Here is a 9764-nt window from a genome sequence, read left to right as displayed (position 1 = left end):
ATTTCGTTGTAATAGGATTCACACTAATATACATGCATATTTATAAGCATTTTAATGTTGTATGTTATTATAAGTATTAAAATATATATGAAAACGTTAATTACTTTATCTTGGTCAAGTGGTCATCATTTCTTTAAAATATTTAACATTTATTACAGTACTTAATTAAATTATACATTAGATAACTGCTGGAAGTAAAGTTATATATTGTTTTCCTAAATGAGATTTTTTTTACTTTATTGGTTTAATGTCGCATTAATATTCATTAGGCAAATTATAGTATGAACAAAATAAAGAAAACAAGAATCAAAGTGCAAAGTATTTATATGTTGGAAATTTTTTCATGTACGAGTGAGGTGAAGCTAGGGACACACCAACGACAATTACTTGGAGATGATAATGACGACCAAATGGCTAAAATTTCACATAAAAAATTACATATAACTGACGGTGAATTATCATTTCTCATGCAAATGGTTAATGTGTATATATTAAACTATTTTATTGAACATGATATAATATAAAGGTGTGTTACAAAAAAACAATTAGAGGTCGTGAATTTAGTTACGAATTACTAAAAATAAACATATTTTAGAAAAGTAACATTTCCTTGTAATTTTACAACCAATAATTTTGAGGTTACACTATAAATTTTTAAAATTTGCAAATAGATAAATACACATTCATTCAATACCAAATTGAAAAAATAATGTATGTAATACCACTAACATGGATTTTCTGATTATTCAAGTAGGGGAGGTCGTAAATAAAATCCCTATTTTGCTCAAAAGTGAAAAATATGAAACGTTTCTACAACATGTTGATTGGTCATAGCGTACCATTATAGTTTTAACAAAATACTAATATCACTTGAATATATAATGGAACACTATGAACAACCCCATGTGATAGAAATTTGTTTCCCTTAAAAATTACCCAATCTTCTTTTCAAAGAATAATACAACATTTGTGTATAGAAAAGAATGGTGTGGTTTAGAAAGCATGAATCTAAGGATTATTTATAGTTGTGTAATAAAAAAAGATATGTTTAATAATAAATGCTATAATATTATGTTTGAAAATTTTTGATAAAAATATCTTGATTAATAAATGCACCCGTATCACATACCGAAATTGTATTGTATGAATAAGTTAATATTTTTATTATTTTTAGTATAAAATTTTTAATTCAAGATCTTTTAATTTATCTATGTTGAATGCAATAAAAAGTTTGAATATGTTCTATATTCGATATTTTCACAAAAAGTTAATTGAGTCATTGTACATTCAAGATTGTTTGAGAACTTGAGATCCACATTTTCGACAAATACTTCAATTAGTGAACACCATTCGATATTCCATATTTATGATCCCTAAAGGTTTAAAAAATGTTTAATCAATGTCCCGTTCAAAATTCTTATTAAAATGATTGCTTTTTTCTAGAAATCCTACCATCAACGAGTAGATTTCTCTCCTCACTTGAATAAAACACTAGGAGCGTTTTGAGGTATATCAAAAGGAATCAGAATTGAGTGATTCAATTGCCCACATGTTTAGATTGCGAAGATTTGCATGATTCATTACTTATGGTGGCTAGAATACGTCGTTACTTGTCAGTCAGAAATGACCCTAGTAAGATCTGTTCGTTTCACAAATTAAAGGGAGAATCCAATGATTCATGTGTAGAATCGGTTAATCGAGCAACACCACGATGCTGTCTCTTTGTGAAACGCTTCTTTAATCGACTAAAGCTTTAGAAAAAGATGTTTACCATGAAAACCCCACAAGTAATCCGCACCTATACACTAAATCTGTAACTATTTACATGCCTAGTTACAAGAAAAACCATTCAGCTTCTATACTATCCTTGTGCATCAATTTAATTGCCAACAATTGCTTGAATCTTTGGTTATAGACTTGATCATGCTGTAAATTTGTTACATGTGATTTAGTCACAAAACATAGCTTTGTCTATTGAAGATGGTGGTGATTCTGATTTTCGAGTTTGTTTCCACTAATGATCCCTTGCAAACGTGCTTCTTTATTACTTAAAATCATGAATCGATTGTTTCCCAAGGGAGCAAGCTTAAACCATGAGTTTATGTCTCTAGTATCTCTCAATAGTTGATTTTTGCAAAGGTAGTAGATGAGAATGAACGGAACTGGTGGTTGGGTTTTATATGGTTTAATGTCATTCTTTCCTTAGCATACTTATAGCATACTTAACCTGAACTAGATTAGAGAGAACGCCTCGCAACCTATAGCATACTTAACACTAAGACCATCCTTATTGTAAGGCCCCGTTACCGGTGCCCGACTTTGGATGTTGGATTTACTCATAAACACAGTTCTAAATATCAGAGTTAATTAAAAACTTTACGCGGAATATAAAAACTTCAAACCAATATATTACATAACCATCATTTCTTGTCTTAGCGAGCACTCAAATCGTTTTACATAAAACATTGTCTTTTAAATAACATAACATAACATAACATTTCCTTGAGATGCTAGCGTCTTCTATTCCATGCCATGTGTTTCCCCTCAAGCGAGCTGGCTCATTCTACTCACCTGCGCGCATACTAAAAGTCAGCGGCTACGCTGAGTGAGTTCTAGTTAATCATACAACATACAATCAGTTCACATACTTGCACACATGCCCGAATGTGTGTACACCATTCATACTTTTCTTTACATACATAACTATCCATACTATTTAAAGAGCCATCCGCCCTATAACCTCACAGACATTATAAGGGTCTGGTCCCCACATCATAGATATTATCAGGGTCCGGTCCTCACCCTCACAGATATTATTAGGGTCTAGTCCCTATCCTCATAGATATTATTAGGTTCTGGTCCCTATCCTCACAGATATTATTAGTGTCTGGTATTTTTGTTTCATGAAACTGTAACATCCCTGTCATTACATACCTCCCTTAATAATACGTGCAATAACCGAAGATCGTTCACGTACTATCATCATAACATACATAGCATAAATACATCATATATATATCAATCATATCTTTAACTACCACCTGACGGTACACGAAATATCCGAAGATCATTCACGCACTGTCAAGCAATCATCATATATAAATCATACAAGGCATACGCTTATCACATCAAGTATGCACACAGCCCCGAAAATATAACAAGGAAGTAGGGCTAGAAACACACCTGAACGTGATTACGTTCACCGTTTGTGTTTATCCCCTTCTTGGGCTGTGAACGACTAACTGTATAACCATTACATTTATTAAATACGGGCTTTAGCTCTTCTTATCGTCTACTTAATTAATCTTAAGCGTCTAAGCTGGTTTTTACTTCGTTGAACCTTTACCGGTTAGTTAATCGTTACTTGTTAACCTTCAAGGTATATTTCATATATTATCAAGGTCCAAGGGTTATTATGTAATTATCTCATTCTTTCAAAGTACAGGGACTGTTTTGTCATTTTATCAAACTTCTAGTTCGTTACTTGGTTCTTAACGAACTGGGTTTATAACGAATGACACATTCGTTACTTTATAACGAATTGACTATTATAAGAACTAGTCCTTGTAACGAATTGGACCTTATAACGAACTGGTCCTTTGACGAAATGAACTTCATAGCGAATGACCCCTCTGTAATGAATTGAACCTTTTAGTTCGTTATCCCCTTTTAACGAATAGTCAAAACGAATTGGGGCTAATTCGTTATCTTTTCCTTAACGAATTTGGATACGAATTAAGGCTAGTTCGTTATGCTTCCATTAACGAATCACCTGACGAATTACCTCTAGTTCGTTAACTCCCCGTTAATGAATAAGAGTTAGGTCAAAGAATGTCAGAAACATTCTCAGACACCTTAACATCGTACCTGCCTTTTCCGGAGCCGCCTTTCAGGCGCCGCAATTGCCGGAAAACTGGGATCTCACCGGAAAAATGAGATCTCGCTTATTTAACCACCGTTTTCACCGTTTTTCGTCCCGTTCGATCCAGATCTGAGCTAAGGTGACCCCAAAGCTTATCTTAGGTTCGGTTCATACCCGATTCCACCCGGATTTCATGACTTTAATTGTTTAAAGGTGTCGTCTCAGCGTTTCATGACTAAATCTAACGGGTTTGAGTTCATACAATATCATGCTATCATTACCTTAGATTGGGATTGGTTTTCCTTGTTGGTTCTTGCTTTAATCTGATTAAACTTTGTAGAAGTTTCTTGCAAAAATTCTAAGCTTCCCATCTCTTTATGACCAATCTCTCCCCAACATACCGGGGTTCTACATCGTCTACCGTAAAGCATCTCAGACGGTGGCATACGAATACTTGAATGGTAGTTGTTGTTACAGGAGAACTCTGACAAATGCAGATGATCATCCCAACTTCCTCCAAAGTCTAAAACACAAGCACGTAGCATATCCTTAAGGGTTTGGATCGTCCTTTTAGACTGTCCATCTGTTTGAGGATGATACGCCGTACTAATGTTCAATCTCGTTCCCATAGCTTCATGGAACTTCTTCCAAAAGCTCGAAGTAAACCGAGTATCTCTATCGGACACGATCAATAACCTCTTTAATGAACAAGCTTGCTAATGTTTCTGACGAGATAGCCTCTCATATAGGCAGAAAGTGAGCACTCTTGGTCAAGCGGTCCACAATCACCGAGATGGTGTCATGATGCTTAGATGTACGAGGTAGCTTAGTTATGAAATCCATGGTGATGTGCTCCCATTTCCATTCTGGTATCTCCAAAGGTTGCATCTTCCCATAAGGCTTCTGATGTTTGGCTTTGACCTGTAAATAAGTTAAGCACTTACTGATATAATCTACTACGTCATTCTTCATTCCTGGCCACTAATAGTCTCTTTTCAAATCCTGGTACATCTTAGTAGTTCCTGGATGAATTGAGTGTCTCGACTTATGAGCTTCATCTAATATTCAACCTCTATGATCTCCCTGGAAAGGGATCCACATGCGGTCAAACCTAGTCTTAACACCGTGAGTGTTTTCCATCAATTCGTTTTGCAGACCGAAAATCCTTTCTTTCTTTACTAGTCCTTCATCTACCAGTACTTCTGACTGCGTCTTGATGATTTCTTCAAATAGACTTGAATTCATGATCAACTGGTATGACTTCACTGTTGCAATTACTTCATCATTCTTACGGCTAAGCGTATTGGCAACCACATTAGCTTTACAAGGGTAGTACTTAATGTCGCAGTCGTAATCCTTTATCAATTCTAACCACCTTATCTGCCTCATGTTCAATTCTTTTTGCCCGAAGAAGTACTTTAAACTTTTATGATCTGTATAGATAGTACACTTAGTACCGTACAGATAATATCTCCATATCTTGAGAGCATGCACTACTGCTGCTAACTCTAAATCACGCGTCGGAAAAGTACTTTCATGGACCTTCAACTTTCTAGAAGCATAAGCTATCACTTTTCTTTGTTGCATCAGCACGCAACTTAACCCACGATACGAAGCATCAGTACAAACAACCAAATCCTCGTCACCATCGGGTAAAGCAAGGATTGGAGCTTGTGTGAGTCTCTTCTTTAATTCCTCAAAAGCTTATTCTTGAAACTTATCCCAACTGAATACTATCGTCTTTCGGGTCATAACGGTCAACGGTGCGGCTATCTTGGAGAAACCTTCAACGAATCTCCTATAGTAGCCCAAGGGGAAACGCTCGGCCTTTTAAAACCTTTGTCGAGGAGTTTTTGTAGTTGGGACATCAATTCTTTCATCTCGGACGGTGCTAGACGGTAAGGTGCTTTCGCGACAGGCTGGGCTCCTGGTATTAAATCTATCTAGAATTCTATCTCTCACTCCGGTAGCAACCCCGGAAGATCCTTAGGGAATACTTCCGGGTAGTCGCGCACGATTGGAACGTCTTTCATTTCTTTCGTCTCGGCTTTAGCGTTGACAACATACGCCAGGTAGGCACCACACCCTCGTTTTAATAACCCTTTGGCTTTTATCATCCAAATGACGTTAAGCCCTGTACTTTCCTTATCACCATAAACCGTCACCGCACTACAATCCAAGGAATTTAGCTTTATTATCCTACTCTTACACACTATCTAAGCTTCACATTTGGATAACCAATCCATTCCCAAAACCACATCGAACACTCCTAAGGTCATAACATACAAAGTAACAGGGAACTCATGTCCCTCTAACTCTACCGTACAGTCCTTATCCATTTTCGTTATTTTAACCAAAGTTTTACTAGTGGTTTCTACTATAAAGGTTTCAGACACTTGGCGAACTTTCATTTTAGTTAATCTACTAAATCTCGTAGCTACAAAACTTCTATTCACACCCGAATTAAATAATACTGAAGCAGAAATACCGTTTACTAAAACCGTACTGGTCACAACATCAGGAATCCGTCTGGCTTGTTCCTGGGTCAGCATGTAGGCTCTAGTCCTTGGCCTTGCTTGATCAGCATCTTTCTTTCCACTTCCTCCAGGCTCGCCATCGGGGCACTCCCTTGCCATATGGCTTGTCTTGTCACATTTGTAAAATGCGGGCTTTGCACCGCACTCATTGGCATAATGCCCTGCCTTCCGGCACTTATAACACACATTATACCCAAACCTGCATTCCCCACCATGAGCCTTCTCGCATTTGTGACAATCATCAGAACTCCTACCCCACTTGCACTCACCACTGTGCATATTTCCGCAGGTCTTACATACCTCTTCTCCCAAACTCTCGGCTGCTTGTTCTTAGGGTTCCACAACTAAGTACCAGGTCGTTTCGCAGGAGCGATCCATTTCTTATCCTTCTTCTCTTCCGCCACCACATCATCTGCTGACAAATCATCGTAAACTATTTCTGCCAGCCCTATAGCAGAATCAAAAGTACCCAGTCTACCAGCCTTGACCAAGACTCGAACATTCTGCGACAGCCCCTAAGGTAACACTTGATCCGCTTGGCCTCAGTGTTCACCAAGTCTGGCACCAACCTGGACATACGGTTGAATTCAGTGGGTGTATTCGTGGTGTGTCATCTTACCCGCCTTCAGACTCAAGAATTTCATTTCAACCTTCTCAACCTTCACATCAGCACAAAATCGCTTCATCACTAACTCCTTCAGATCGTCCCATCTCTTCTCTGCTCAATCGACTCCCACCAGTACATGGCTTCATCACCAAAAGATTGGGTAGCGTAACCCACAGCTTTTCCATCGTGGTTATCCATTGGAGAGTAGCGATTACGTCTCCCAAGCTAGTTAGCTTCGGTGGATCACAACCCTTGAAAGACTTATAGTTGCACCCACCTCGACCCGTCTTCCTATCATCGACTTTCACCGACTTAACCACACTCGATTCCTCCTTCTCCTTCTCATCATCTTTGTTACTCTTTTCCCTAGACTTCTCAGCAGTTCTAGCCTGGCTCCCAGCAGACTTTTCGGGATTCACGTTCTTCACAGCAGTTGCTACCACTTGAGCAATGGCAACTTGAATTGCGGGATCTAGTTGAACCCCTTCGTTGTCACTTGGGTTTCGACCAGCTGCACTTCCTTCTTGCTTAGTGTTAGTAGCTGATTCTACCAAAGGTTCACGGACAATGCGTGGCCTACCACGACGTCCTCCCCTTCCAGGAACTTTCTTAGCTCCATCCATTCGTATTCTATAAGGAAACACAAACATCATCACATAAGGAACCATTTAGTACAAGGATAGTAAGGCTAACAGGTAATAACAGTGGCCAGCTATTATTAGCTGATCACGTTACTCTCCGTGTCCTATACCCTTCCCTTTGTGAGTCAACTTGTGCTAGTTCTACTTCTAACAGTTAGATAATCAAATAGTTCATATTATCATATACTCTTATCCCTAGCAATTAAGCTAGCATTCATACATCATTCTACTTTACATGTGAAATTAATCACATACTTTACCATCACTTTGCTTGCTTGAGTGACACATGATATTCTCGTACTGGCATCTTCTTTCTTTTCTTACTTTTATCCCATTCCCTGTTCGAGTCTAAGCATGTAGGATGCTTAAATCTCTCGAAATTTGCTCTGATACCAACTTGTAAGGCCCATTACCGGTGCCCTACTTTGGACGTTGAATTTACTCATAAACACAGTTCTAAATATCAGAGTTACTTAAAAACTTTACGCGGAATATAAAAACTTCAAACCAATATATTAAATAACCATCATTTCTTGTCTTAGTGAGCATTCAAATCGTTTAACATAAAAAATTGTATTTTAAATAACATAACATAACATTTCCTTGAGATGCTAGCGTCTTCAATTCCATGCCATGTGTTTCTCCTCAAGCGAGCTGGCTCATTCTATTCACCTGCTTGCATACTAAAAGTCTGCTACGCTGAGTGAGTTCTAGTTAATCATACAACATACAATCAGTTCACGTACTTGCACACATGCCCGAAGGTGTGTACACCATTCATACTTTACTTTACATACATAACTATCCATACTATTTAAAGCGCCTTCTGCCCTATAACCTCACATATATTATAAGGGTATAGTCCCTACATCACAGATATTATCAGAGTCTGGTCCCTACCCGCACATATATTATTAGGGTCTGGTCCTTTCCTCACAGATATTATTAGTGTCTGGTCCCATTGTTTCATGAAACTGTAACATAACTATCTTTACATACCTCCCTTAATAATACATGCAATAACCGAAAAACGTTCACGTACTATCATCATAAGATACATACATCATATATATCAATCATATCTTTAACTACCACCTGACGGTACATGAAATATCCGAAGATCGTTCACGCACCGTGAAGCAATCATCATACATAAATCATACTAGGCATACGCTTACCACTTAAGGTAAGTGTATTAACTATCACATCAAATATGCACACGGCCCCGAAAACATAACAAGGAAGTGGGGCTTGAAACTCACCTAAACGTGCAAGACTAACGGTATATCCATTACATTTATTAAATACGGCTCTAGCTCTTCTTATCGTTTACTTAATTAATCTTAAGCATCTAAGCCGGTTTTTACTTCGTTGAACCTTTACCAGTTAGTTAATCTTTACTCGTAAACCTTTAAGGTATCTTTCATAAATTATCAAAGTCCAATGGTTATTATGTAATTATCTCATTCTTTCCAATTGCATGGACTGTTCTGTCATTTTATCAAAGTTCTGGTTCGTTACTTGGTTCTTAAAGAATTGGGTTCATAACGAATGACCCATTCGTTATTTTATAACGAATTGACTATTATAACGAACTCGTCCCTGTAACGAATTGGACCTTATAACGAACCGGTCCTTGTAACGAATTGGAACTTATAACGAACTGGTCATATGACGAAATGAACTTCATAGAGAATGACCCCTCTGTAACGAATTGAACCCGTTTGTTCGTTATCTCCTTTTAACTAATAGTCATAACGAATTGGGGCTAATTCGTTATCTTTTCCTTAACGAATTTGGATACGAACTAACGCTAGTTCGTTAAGCTTCCATTAACGAATCACATGACAAGTTACCTCTAGTTCGTTAACTCCCCGTTAACGAATAGGGTTAGGTAATAGAATGTCAGAAACATTCTTTGACGCCTTAACCTCGTACCGACCTTTTCCGGCGCCGCCATTTCCGGAAAACCGGGATCTCGCGGGAAAAGCGAGATCTCGCTTATTTCACCATTGTTTTTACCGTATTTCGTCCCGTTCGATCCAGATCTGAGATAGGGTGATCCCTAAGCTCATCTTAGGTTCGGTTCATACCCGATTCCACCCGGATCTCGTGAC

The sequence above is a fragment of the Bidens hawaiensis genome, unplaced genomic scaffold (assembly GCF_021521415.1).
Source record: "Bidens hawaiensis isolate Kalapana, Puna unplaced genomic scaffold, B.hawaiensis_p1.1 tig00015855_1, whole genome shotgun sequence".
In the NCBI taxonomy this organism is placed as follows: Eukaryota; Viridiplantae; Streptophyta; class Magnoliopsida; order Asterales; family Asteraceae; genus Bidens; species Bidens hawaiensis.
This window is presented reverse-complemented; position numbering follows the sequence as displayed.